Genomic DNA, 14,300 nt, shown 5'->3' with positions numbered 1-14,300 from the left:
CTAAAATATATTTATATAGGTTTGATGTATTATATATTGTTAAACTTTTTTTTCTTCTTTTGTTGATGGCGCCCTGGCGAAGCATACGGTGCCTAAGTCTACGGGCATTGCCTATCGGGAGGCTCATTGGCTCGACCACCTAACTACCTTATTTAAAACAGTATATCTTGTTTTAAATATATAAGCAAACCCATATGATATCCTAGAACAGTGCGTAATTTTCCCAATGACAATTAAATAAAATAGTCCAAAATACGATAAGATATCAAGTTGAACGAACTACTTAACGTTATCTGACATTCCAAATTCGAACCAATGTCAAGGCCGCCATTTTGTTGATTTAGACATTTGTTGTGTCGTTTTTACGCCAGTGTGTGTTATGAATTTATATTTGATGATATACGTTTAGTTCTATTTTTAAATATATTTTGAAATTAACAAGGCGAAGATTTGGTATTATTAATCTTGGCGAAAATGTTGTACACAAACTTTTTTTGTACCAAAAAGTTTTTATTATATAATTGTGTATGTATATTATATAATCTTATTAAATAAAAATGAATGTTTGTCTTTAACTTAACTCCTAAACGGTTGAACAGGTTTCGAAGACTATCAGTATATTTGAGATAGTCCCTGAGTGGCTTTCATTGGAACTGGTCCGTAGCGTTGCCTTCGTAAAGTAAATAATAGTCATACTTCGCTCAAAGTCGAGGCAGCTCATCACTACATAGTACAAAACAAAGTCGCTTCCCGCTGTCTGTCGGTCGCTATGTATCATTAGATCTTTAAAACTACGCAACGGATTTTGATGCAGTTTTTTCATAGACAGAGTGATTCAATAAGGAAGTTTGATATGTATAATACATGCATAATATAGTAGAGAAACATTGGTTATATTAGAGGTATCTAATGTCATATATAAACACATTTTTGCAACTGCAAACGCTGCCTGAACCCTACGAGATAGATCAAAATAATGTTATACAGCTAGTTTGTTATTAACCTACGTTATATCTTATTAAATTGACCATACATTATTTTACGAAACTCTCAACAACAATCAATCCCCCGTATATTGTAGTGGAACAGAAAGGTATAACATTTAAAAATAATTACCATTAATTCCACTAGTATTAGATAGTGTTCCACTACAAAAGAACCAAAATAAACGAGCCAACTTTATTATCTTGGTGTGCGTGACAGCTACGCTTGACACTCGCCGAACGTCATACTGCTTTACTAGTGTGCGTGTATTTACCGCCCAACTGTTGGAAAATTTACGAGTTATACCCTGTAAAAGATAGCTTGATCTTTTTGACAGACGTAAATTTTTCTGATCGACATAACTTTGCAATGATGAACATATTATTTTCTAAATTTAATAATTTTAAAAATTGTAAAAATATTTAAAAAAATACGTATAATACAAAAGTCTCTAAAGATTCGAGCGTTATCCGAACATTTGAAGACTTTATTGCTTCAAAGTAAAATTTAAATAGAAACACTGAAAATAATAGACGCTTGGGCAATGTTACATCGGTCGGACGGTAGGGACGCGAATAACAGGCAGAAACTGTTACGAATATCGATAACAAATAATCATTATTAAAGATCATGGTTATGTTATTGTTACGAACGGGGTTCCTTTTGGTTGGGGATTTTTTGGCTAGTGGTTGGGGTCTCTTTAGCTGGTATAATGATTTTTAGAAAATTAAGATACAAAAAATTTAATTCTAATTTGAATTACGCAATCCATCGATCCATGGACTGTTATATATGTTATATTTTCTGTTTCCCATTATAAGCCCGTCTGTCAAAGAGATCAAGCTAACTTGAACTTTACTTTACCAACTTGGACAGTATATCTAGTAATCAAAACATAGACCTTAAACTATAACGGCATCAATACCATAGTATATACGTATATAACAACTCCAAATTAAATCGATTCAACAATCATTTCAAGTTTTACGCCAGCCATTAAACCAACATGGCGTACACACGTAATGTCAAAAGTCGCAAGAACGTGTTTTTGTGGACTCGTCTGGGACCCGGCGTGACACCCGCGTGATGCTGACACAGATTGACAAAATATTTCGTATCGTGTAATTAGTAATTATTATTTTGGCCTCTGTCGATAAGAGTGTCTTAAGAGACTGTCCGTAAACATACTTCCTTTACGTAACATTTAAATTTTTGTTTTCGCAGTTAAAAGACGAAGTTAAATAAGCAGTCTATTTTCCATTTAGCAGAAGTTGTAAAGCCAATGAAAGTTCGATCCACATATGCAGGTTTCCATACGATGTTTCCAACTGCTGAGCACGGAATGTGTTTAACTTTGGCAGGCGGACGGATTTATGGGCCATCTAATAGTAAGTGGTCACCACTGCCCATAGACATTGACGCTGTGATGAAACCATGGCTACCAAGAAGTTATGTCCCTTGTGCCCTTAGTTACAATGACAAACTTACACTTCTAACATTTACGACTACTGTTGAAATTTATAAGAGTTATTTTTTTGCATATGTTGGCGGTCGAGCTTATGGGCCACCTGATGGTAAGTGGTCACCACCGCCCATAGACAATGGCGCTGTAAGAAATATTAACCATTCCTTACATCACCAATGCGCCACCAACCTTGGGAGCTACGATGATAGGTCAATTGTGTCTGTAGTTACACTGGCTCACTCACCCTTCAAACCGGAACACAACAATACTGAGTACTGCGGTTTGGCGGTAGTTATGAGTGGGTGGTATATACCACCACATATAGACGAGCTTGCACAAAGCCCTACCACCAAGTAAAGTTCTCGCATACCTTCTAAACTACCTAATATAATTTATCAAATGAGATATTTTTAGACGCGTCTTGTTTCTAGACTGTCTATAGACTAAGTGACGTAATACTTCAATCAATATGGCGCCATTTAGCGGGCAAAGAGATTTAATAATCAAAAATATAATTAGGGTATTATATTTGTCTAGTTTTAAGATGATAAATATTTTTATGTTTATGACACTGCTAATTGCATACAAGATGATTTAAAATACAAAACAAACAAAACAAAAAAACAAAACAAGCCCCCGGTGTTGCAGATGTCCATGGACGGTGGTAGTCACTTTCCATCAGGTGAGCCTCCTGCTCGTTTGCCACCTTTTGACATAAAAAAAATTAATTCCTAATATTGGTGATATTAGGAATGATTAATATTTCTTACAGCGCCATTGTATATGGGCGGTGGTGACCACTTACCACCAGGTGACCTATTTGCTCGTCCGCCTACCGATTAATTAAAAAAAACTGATGAACCTGATATACAATTAGATACCCTCTGAACTCATAGTTTTAACTTGGTAGTTTGGTTTTAAAATGTATTAAAAATGTAATTCGATTTCAAGTTTCGAAGTACGTGTTGAAACGTAACAGTCTTATCGGCGTTACTTTTTGCAAGACATTCGCACGCGCCATTAAATAATAATTAGTAGTTACGAATGAACGAAATAGTCCTTTTAATACATCAATACAATGTTAATTTTTTTGTTAAACGTGATTTACTTGTAAAATTGTTCGACTATTTTATAAATATTTGTGTTTTTTACAATTACAACTGAACAGATAATAACAATGTTTACTTTGAATAATGTATAATCAATCCACCAATCATCGACGGCCATTTCAATTTCGTCCAATAGAGTAGTCGTACTAAAGCCTTCGTTAAAAGTATAACACCTCGTCTTATTGTCTCGACTGGTGACAGGGGGGCTGGTTCATTTTTTGAGTATCGGAATCGCGATTCAACGGTTAAATATCGCTAGCATTTTTCAGCATTCCAGCGATCATGATTTATGAAATAGCTGTCTTCTTTTGTATATAATTGAGGCTTTAATGTAAAAATGTCTTATGTTCATAAGTAAAACATAGGTATATAATTCTAATCATTCAAATTAGTGTTGCATATCGATAATCCACTATCGATAGACTATCGATAGTTAAGGTGCTGGCGATAGTATCGATAGTCTATCGATAGTATTGTCACGTGTCAATACTATCGATAGTATTGCAAAAACCATTACTTTTAATCGATAGTATCGATAGGTTTGCCGTAATCAATAGTATTGCTTACGGAAAGCTATCGATAATATCGATGGTATTGATCAAAACAATTCTATCGATAGTACAATCGATATCTTGAATAGTTTTCGAAGTCAACTATCGATAGTCGAACTATCGATAGTTCTGCAACGCTGATTCAAATCACATACTTTAATAATTAACTACTAATGTTAAACCATTTGAAACGAAACAAAAAATATATAACTTGAATAAATCAGTGAAAAATATTCTTATTAGCATATCGTTTAATGTTCTGAATCACGCTATCGATGTTTTTGTAACAGTTGCTATATATGTAAGCAAATTAATCAATTAAATTGATTTCCCTCCCGATGAACAAGCCGAATGCCGGCCTCAGTATAGTCTCAGAACACTGGCTGGTATCACAGTATTCCAACGCTCCCAGCGACGGTATCGAGACCAATACATCAGCCAGCAATGGGCTCATTTAAAAAAAATAAACCCAAAAACCTTCTTAACGACATTCCAAAGATGAACTGACTGACAATGCACCTTGGGCAACCAGTGCAAATACATTCTGACACTGGACGTAAGGTCAAGGTCCCTCGTTCATTACGACTCGTCGCCTTTATCTTATTCCAATCAGCAGTAAACACAAATCTCTACATAGTGTTAAACAAAGTCGCTTCCCGTCTGTACGCTTAGAACTATAGAACTACGCAATGGATTTTAACGCGGTTTCCATCAATGATTCAAGAGGAAGGTTTATATTTGTTCTTCAATCTCAAATTGAATATAGACCCGTGTGAATCCGGGGCGGGTAGCTAGTATATAATAAACAAATATATACGTTGACAATTCAATAAAATTATATTTAATGATTTAATTACATTATGTACATAACCTTACGCCGCCAATGAACGGCATCACTTCGGAACTAAGGTGGTATGTCCCTTGTGCCTGGCTGTTAAACTAGCTCACTCACTTTAAACCGAAGTTTTACGTACGCTACTCGATTTTTTAATAGCTCATTGTGCACTAATAACAGTTCGTGATTAATATATCTTTATCTATACATATAATAAAATTGGAGTGTCTGTTTGTAATGTTAAAATAACCCATATTTACTAAATGCATATGTATGCACGGTACATATACCAAAATAACATTTTTACAATTTTTGTCTGTCTGTCTGTTTGTTCCGTCTAATCTCTGGAACGGCTGAACCGATTTCGACGGGACTTTCACTGGCAGATAGCGGATGTAATAAGGAGTAACTTAGGCTACTTTAGAATTATATATAGAATAAGAAAAAAAAACGCTACAATATCCAAATAACTTAAATTCAAACAACGTGCACGAAGTCGCGGGCACAGCTAGTTTATAACACAACAATATTCCACTAAATAATTATATCTATTATAATTTTGCTTCCAAATTTTCGAGAACAGCGTCGTCGATAAATATCATAGATTATTCAAGCTGTCGCGTTAATTCGACGTCAAATGTTGTATATTTGGATTTTGTCCTCTTGTAGTCGGAATAGACTGTAAGTATATCTAGTGTATACTGGTGAGCCGAGATGGCCCAGTGGTTAGATCGCGTGCATCTTAACCGATGATTTCGGGTTCAAACTCAGGCAAGCACCACTGAATTTTCATGTGCTTAATTTGTGTTTATAATTCATCTCGTGCTCGGCGGTGAAGGAAAACATCGTGAGGAAACCTGCATGTGTCTAATTTCAACGAAATTCTGCCACATGTGTATTCCGCCAACCCGCATTGGAGCAGCGTGGTGGAATATGCTCCAAACCTTCTCCTCAAAGGGAGAGGAGGCCTTTAGCCCAGCAGTGGGAAAATTTACAGGCTGCTAATGCTAAAAAAAAACAAAAATATCTATTCAGCGGTAGAATATGTATATTTATATGTATATGTGACCAAGGGATAAAATGTCCTATCACTAAAATAACATTTGTTTTTTGAATACATAGTTGAAACATAGCGACCAGACCGGAACAATTTTTTCAGGGGTATTCCTTAGTACGAGACGCGCGTATCTCGGGGGTATAGGTTATCGTGAACATGCTTCAGTTAACAGATAAGCGCAAAAACAGGACTATCAGACAGGTTATCCATTTTAATGATATCTTGAACTAAAAATAGTTGTTTGTGCTTTTCCTTAGAAGGTATATAAAGGCTCTGTGCAAGTCTACCTGTACCCCCCGCTCATTATATATTCTGCCACCAAACAGCCATTATTAGTTATTTATTGCCATATATATTGACGCTGTAGGAAATATTCATCCCTTACAGCACCAATGCACCTCCGACCTTGTGACCGCACCTTTCAAACTGTAACACAACAATACCGAGTTGATGTTTGGCGGTAAAGTATATGAATAGTGGGTGGTACCAACACAAACAGGCTTGGCTTAATTCTCAAACGAATTAACAACTTAGAAACGCCATCTTACTGTCGTAGAAAGAAATGTACATTTCAGAATATCTAGCAAATAAAGATTTTGGCACGATCACGGAATTAGTCATGGTATTAATGGTCAAATCAGCATCACCAATGTACCCAAAGTTTAATTGGTTACAAAGAGTAACTGCTTTATTTCTCGATAGTTCTTGTCTTCAGAATTTACGTACCGATTCGTTAGTAGCCTGTTTTCTTTCGGTGGAACCTACATCAATAATGTACTGATGGATTTGACTTTAATTTAGTATATTTTGACGTATACGAATACTACACGTGCAGAAAACTACGCGTACTACGGCACGAGGAAATACAGCCAACGTAAACAGCGCTAATTAGATTTCGTATTTTATCTATAATAATTAATCCCCAGTCGTTATCGCGTGACACCGCCGTGCTCCCGTCGTGCGAGAGGTCACACTTTTGTGTTCCGAAAAATTAAACCCAGTACAACAACATAGTCTGATCAACAACATCTAATAAATAACTTTTGGGTGTAAATAATAAGCTTAGTAATTAGTCAAATTCTAATCTATAAGCCGCAGACAAGGTCAGACCAATCTTGATTTTATGTTCATAATTTTCATAGCTCTGAAAAACATGTTTAAATAAACTATGGTCGTCCATTGGAAATTCGACCGTTATTCCTTGCTAATAAAGTTTTAGTTGCGTTGATTCGAACGAGTAGAAGAAAAAAAGTTCATAGATTCAAGTCATTCGTAAAAAATACATCGGTAAAGAAGGCATATTATTCGATACGAGATTATATTAATGATAAAAAAGCGTGGAGTTAATGCTCGTTGACTTCCAGGCAGGAGACATAACATACATGTATAATTGTATTTAACTAACATGACTGTAATTTTAGATGTTGAAAAAGAGTAACTACTGAGTTTCTTGCCTTGTAAAAGTCTACTTGAATAAAGTATATTTTGATTTGATTAGTTACGTTGGAAAAATGAAGCTCAACTGGACGATACCTTCTCCACAACAATAAAAAATGCTAATGTAAAAAAAAATGTCTTTGACTTTCATCTCTGACATGACGCGCGTTGTCATTGGCAGTATATACGTAAACTATGAATGCTTCATAAAATATCATGTAGACAAACCTATCTACGATACGTTTATCTACATATATTATGTGAGTACTATTTAATTTATTATTTTAATGTATTTCTTATGCGTATTTTATAAAAGTATTAGCTCTCCTTGTCCACATAAACTTTCAAAGTTCATACACCACCGTCCGCGTCTTTTTGGTAAAAAAGTACAGAGTTATTCTTAAAAATAAATTGGATACGCGCGAAGCCGAGGACTGTCGTTAGTATTCTTTACTATTTTAAGCTCTACTCTCTACCTGTAGGTTGTCTGGGAAGAAATTGGTTTCAGCTATAAGACCGCCTATTTTTGCAGCCGTTGGAGATGTTTCCATGAACTTTATTGTAAGATAAAGTTAAGATTATAACGTATCAATACATCGTGAGATCGTTTCCTCAGTCCTGGGTTAACTCGTTCGTTTGTAATATATCCGTATTCGTGGTTCGCATTAGGGTTAGATGGTCTTAGAATCAGGCTTGCGTCCTTAGTTTTATTTGCTTTTTTAATAGCGAATGTGATGATTTTATTACGCAGAAAAATATTATTTGGGATTTTGGAGGTTTTATTAAAGATTTTTTAGGTAATCCATCAATGATTGAAGAAAATTTGGAAGTAATAATTATATAAAAAACTATAATTAGTCGTTATTTTGTCTTGGTGTGCAAGTGAATGAATTATAATGATATTGTTAATTTTAGTGGTGGTAGGACTTTGTGTAAGTGGTGAAGGTACCACCCACCTAACGCTAAACAGAAGTACTCAGTATTGTTGTGTTCCGGTTTGAAAGGTAAGTGAGCCAGTGTAACTACAGGCACTAGGAACATAACATCTTAGTTCCCAAGGTTGGTGGCGCATTGGTGATGTAAGGAATGGTTAATATCTGTTACAGCACCATTGTCTATGGGCGGTCGTGAACACTTTTTATCAGGTAGCCGATTTGCTCGTCCGTCTACACACATATAATAAAAAAAAAAGATTAATAAGCAATTAAACTTGTATCAGAGTGTTATTATTTATAGTAGCAATTATCACGCGATTCGATAAAAACTTGACCTTGAACTGAGACACAATTGGTAGGTACTGTATCTGTGCTGTATGAGTTTGTGCTTACATGGCTGTATCCATTTAAGGGACAGGACTATCGATGAAACGTGATCCGTCGTTATGTTATCACAAACGTCATTATACATGTAAAATAAATCTTGTAACCTGGTGTTAAAAGGGCCAAAGTACATGTTGGCGTTAAGCGTAAACCATATTATATCAGTCGGCATAAGGTTGATATTACTAATGATGACAATATCGTTCTGACTGATTGCGGCCACGCGGCCTATCTCAAGAGAGACCACCCAACTACACTATCTAGCACAGGTGCACTCTCTACTCCTTTACTCGGCAAATAAAACACGACCCCAAAGAGTTCAAGTGCAGGACTAACGGCTTTAGATGTTTTCGGCCATGGAACTGTACGTACTACCAACATCCAGACTCCGGACAGTTGGGATCTTTCGATAAAAACCCAATCGCTTTTTCGTAGCCCAACCTAGGATTTGGACGCAGAACGTCGAGATCTGACTTATATTTAGCCTATAGACGAACGAAGCAGAGTTACTTATAGCAACAATGTTACGCAAAAAATTATTCATTGTTTTCATTCCAATTACCAATATCAAGTAAAGGTGATTGATATTGGTCCTTTTGGAACCAGACCACTGAATTATAAATGATTTTGATGATTATACGTTTCCGCTGAACTAAAAGTGTCCCAAAACAGTGTTACGCAATCTTCTGATGATCAACAGTAGCTTTATGTTATTGGACTTGGATAGAAGTTACCAAATCATTTGGTCAAAATATGGCAATGCGCCTTAAAAATATGAAAATTATCTTTAAATCCAATATATGTATATTGGATTTAAAGCTAATTTCCAGCTCCAGAAATTTCTCCACAAATACAAACATTGGTTGCAAAATTTGACCCAAAAATATTGATAGGTGAAGTTGAATAATTAAATGAGCGTTCATGATATTATGTTAACGCCTGTTGCCCTTCAGAGATGACCTCTAACGAAACTGGCGCCACTGTCACACCACGTAGATAGCGAATTATCGCCGCGTACGAGACAAGATGAGTGTGTGTGCGACCTGTGTTGGATATGATCTAGTTTTATACACGTAAGCTGATAGAGCGCGTAGTACGAACAGGGGAGCAATTCCACTAATTTATAACTTTCCTTTAGGTTCTCGATCCCATTCCGATCTAACTTCGATCGCAACTGATTCGTTGTGTTAGTGGAAAAGATAAAGGTTAAACAGTACCGATTACGTTTTAATTCGACTTTCATAGGTGATTTATTAGTAGAATTAACTCCCTACAGATACGAGTATGAACGCTCATTCATATATTTGGTATACTCATTTTAATTTTGAGTGTTTGTTTTGAACAATAATATCGATAGTATAATCGATATCCTAAATAGTTTTCAAATGTCGATAGTCAGACTATCGATAGTTCTGCAACGCTGGTGTAAGGCTTCTTCGTAAGCCCGTTTGGGTAGCTTTCTCATCATATATTCTATGACCAAATAACAATACTTAGTACAATAGGTCGGTTTAAAGAGAGCCAGTGTAACTACGGGCACATGTACATCTCAGTTCCCAAGAACGGATAACAGAATGGTTAATATTTCCTACCATATACGACAACAAAAACTACGTGTATTAAGGATGGCCTTTAATCTTTTTGTCGCTGGAAAAACGCGTTACACATTTCCCCAAGGAGATGTATGTGGGACTCACCGGTACCCAGGACGAATAGGACACCGGAAAACCCACTAAAAGACCAGCGGTACCGTCTCCGTCTTTTCGGGGGACGCCACGGTTTCGCATGCTACCGTGACGCCCTAACGGTATCAATAAGCTTATGCAGTGATGTGAGTATGTGTGTGTAAGTCGTGTATTGATTAATGAATTTGTGGATGTGTGTATGAATGTGTGCGGTTTTTTTTTTATATTAAGATAATTGTGACTTCAGATATTGTATAACTTAGTCCCCATAAAGGAAAAACTGTGCTTCACTGCACCGCACTTAAGCTTTGTGGATACTTGCAGAAGATGTTTTCTTTTAACGAAAACAAGATGAATTATTATTTCAGTGGTTTGCCCGGGTTTGAACCCGCAACCTCGCCCATTTAGGCTCTCGCTAATCGCACACCCTTATCTAATAAGCCAATTGTCTTTTTAATAAAACAAACATTAATCCATACAAAAATATTATGGTTTCCAAAACAACTTTACTGTTTACATTAAAATACTAAATATTATTGAAATTATATAAATTACACGATATTATCTCGAGTAAACATCAACACATGTGAGCTTATTACGTACGAGCTAAAACGGACTTTACGTCATTGTAATTAAAGATCAGTTTTGATCACAGCGGTAATCAAATTACGATGTTTTCGAAGGTGATATAGTGTCACGTGTCAACTGCCAAGAGACTTGTACATACAATAATGTGACCTTCTGGAGCTCGAATCTTGTTTATTATTTAATTAGCATTGATGTAAGGAGAAAATAAATGTTTTTTTTTTAAATATAGGTAGGTACCGAAAGGCCACTGCCCAAAGACAATGCCCTGCCCAAACCATTCCTTACATCGCCAAAGAGCCGACAAAAGTCAAAGTCAAAGTCAAAAATCTTTATTCAATATAGAAGTGTATACACTCGCTTATTGATTGTCAAAAATCTACCACCGGTTCGGAATTTAGCACCTCAGACCTGAGAAGAACCGGCGAAAGAAACTCAGCGGGATATATATATATATTTTTTTTTAACCATTTTCCATGTACAATGATAATTATATTTTAGTTATTTGAAACAGCCTGGAGGCGATCATTTCATTCCTAAGGTGTGCAGTCAACTAAAAAATCATTAGTGTTGTAATATCCTTTAGCACACAAACGCTCTTTAACGATTCTTTTAAATTTTATAATTGAATAATTTTGAACGTTTTCTGGGATCCTGTTGTAAAAACGTATACATTGCCCCAAAAATGAGTTACTAACCCTGTGTAATCGGGTACTTGGAGTAACAAGTTTATTCTTGTTCCTAGTGTTAACAGAATGTACGTCACAATTTCTGGGAAAATCATTTATGTTTTTGCGTACATACATAACATTGACAACCTTGGTAACTAAGATTTGATATCCCTTGTGCCTAGTTACACCATCGTTCAAACCTCAAAAACACTAAGAATAAGGCGTTCCGGTAGAATATGATGGCTGAGTACCTTCCTACCTACTTAGACGGGATTTCCAAACAGTTACAAATATGTATCTTAGGGTACCAATGAAAGTTCTGTAAGTGTTCGACTAAGGTTTCTTTTTAAATTAACACGTAATTCATCCAAGATTATGATATCCAAGAGTGAAGTGATCTTATATCCAATTATCAGTTACATTTTAATATCAATAAATGGTATAAAACAATGTCGCTGTCTGTGTGTCCGATTCGTCAAAACCACTCAACGGATTTTCCCTAGAGGGCGAGAAACGAGGAATTGGATAAAATTTTCGTTTTTCAGAAGCCAGCACTCCTAGTGAAGGTTTTTTTTATGGCATTAACGGACGAACAAAAGGTCCACCTGATAGAACACTGCCCATAAACATTATCGCCATGAAATCGTAACTATTTCTTCAATAGCCAATCCGCCTCGGGATCTAAGACGTCATATCCATTGTGCCCGTAGTTGCACCAGCTCAGTCATCCTTCAAACCTGAATACAAAGTAAGTATTGCTGTTGAAAATTTTGACGAGTGTTTAAACCAAGACGGGCTTGCACAAAGATCTATCAGCAAATTTTACTTTACCCAAGATTTTGTTCGTGTCAATACTAAAAAGGCGGTTTACGTAACCGCGCAAAGTCGAGAGAAATCGCTAGGAAGCTATATTGAATTGTTTGTCATTTAATCCCGACCGCAGACCATAAACATCTAAGTTTCTAACCGACACGACAGACGGATGATAATGTAATATACCGAGCAGACTACTGGCGCCGGCTTGGGTAACTGTTAGACGCCCCAGTTAATACGTGGACCTATAAATCGTACGCGGTGGGAGGAAGGAGTTATTTTACCTGTTTCATTTGCGAGTCTTCTAATTTCAAAGTGTTTGGTGGAATCGACTCTAATTGACTTCTTAACTTGATGATTCTGTTGCCAAATTAAAAAAAAATGTTAAGGAACACTCTGTGAAAGGTTACTATACAATTAGTGAGCACACCTTGGGAATGAAACGATCGCCTCCTGGCTATTTCTATTCGTATTATATGTATTTAATTAGTTTGACAAAAAAAAGACCCGCTGAGTTTCTTTTGCCGGTTCTTCTCAGGTCAGGGTGTCTTTTCCGAACCGGTGGTAGTGTTTAATTTGACTATCAATAAGTAAGTGTAATGCTTCTCTATCGAATAAAGGAATTTGAGTTTGATAACATTTACTTTTCTTTTGTTTTTTTTTTAATCTTTATCATTTCCATCAAAACCCTTCTTTTAGCAACGCGTAGAGGTATAGAGTTGAAATTACTATAAGTATTTTAAAACGGGATATTTACCATGTTTAGGCCTTAGCCCAGCAGTGTGAAATTTACAGGCTGATAATGTTATGCGTTATGAACTGTGCGGACGCTCGTTATAAATAAATGAGCGAAGATCATCTCCAATTATTAACAAATGATAAAATTCTGTCACATTCCTCATACACGATCCATAAACATTTTTTTTCCCTTTGACATCTGTCAAACGAGATACGGTCCAGCGTGAATTATAGCAGCGATACCGGCGGAAGTCCTCGCCGACTTCACCTTATCAAAGAATACTCGATATCTGGACACAACTTCGTGTTACGTTGATACAACTAAATTATTACTTAGTTTTATAATAATATTATTAAAGATCTTCAGCCAGGGTGAAAGTTTTATTGAGAACTATTTGTAGCCTGCGGTTTTGTTCTCGTTTTAGCGGTTAGGTTAGGTTTGCTTGTGTTAGGCATGCGAAAGCGATCCCGTGGCACCCCCCGAAGAGACGGAGAGGGTACCGCTGGTTTTTTAGTGGGTATTCCGGTATACCAGGCCAGCAGCGAGTCCCACATACCCTCCACTCCCCAACTTCCACGTGGGGACAACGCAGCGAGATCAAAAAGGTTTGGTTAGGTTATGTGATTCCTTGGACTTCAAGCTTTTTTCATACTAAATGCAATTTGGTATGAAGATCGTAAATCGCTCCAGCTGTCTTGCCGAAGAGAGCAACAGACAGACAGAGTTACTTTCGCATTTATAATGTTCGTATAGATATTTCACCAAACTCGGGCGGTGGTAATGTGGTTTTTATTATTTTATATTGTCGCCATTATCGTTGGTCACGTTACAAGCTTTATTTTTTTAATTTAAAATAGATAAGAAGACTGGCAAATTAACCACCTAGTGGTAAGTGATCACCACCGCCAATAGATATCAACACTGTGAGAAATATTAACCATTCCTTAATCAATGTGCCAACAATAGAAACTAAGACGTTATGTCCCTTGTAACTTTGGTCACCCTTTAGCGTTGCAGAATTGTCGATAGTTTGACTATCGATAGTTGACC

General features: G+C 36.3%; 1 protein-coding gene across 1 annotated transcript in view; it reads right to left on the bottom strand.

Annotated features, from left to right (window-relative positions):
• The window catches only part of LOC125074817 (protein phosphatase 1 regulatory subunit 3C), a 50,264-nt gene that overhangs the window by 11,319 nt on the left and 24,645 nt on the right, over positions 1-14,300 (bottom strand). The gene's annotated exons all lie outside the window — the stretch shown is intronic.

Source organism: Vanessa atalanta, chromosome 28 (genome assembly GCF_905147765.1).
Source record: "Vanessa atalanta chromosome 28, ilVanAtal1.2, whole genome shotgun sequence".
Lineage (NCBI taxonomy): Eukaryota > Metazoa > Arthropoda > Insecta > Lepidoptera > Nymphalidae > Vanessa > Vanessa atalanta.
This window is presented reverse-complemented; position numbering and strand designations above follow the sequence as displayed.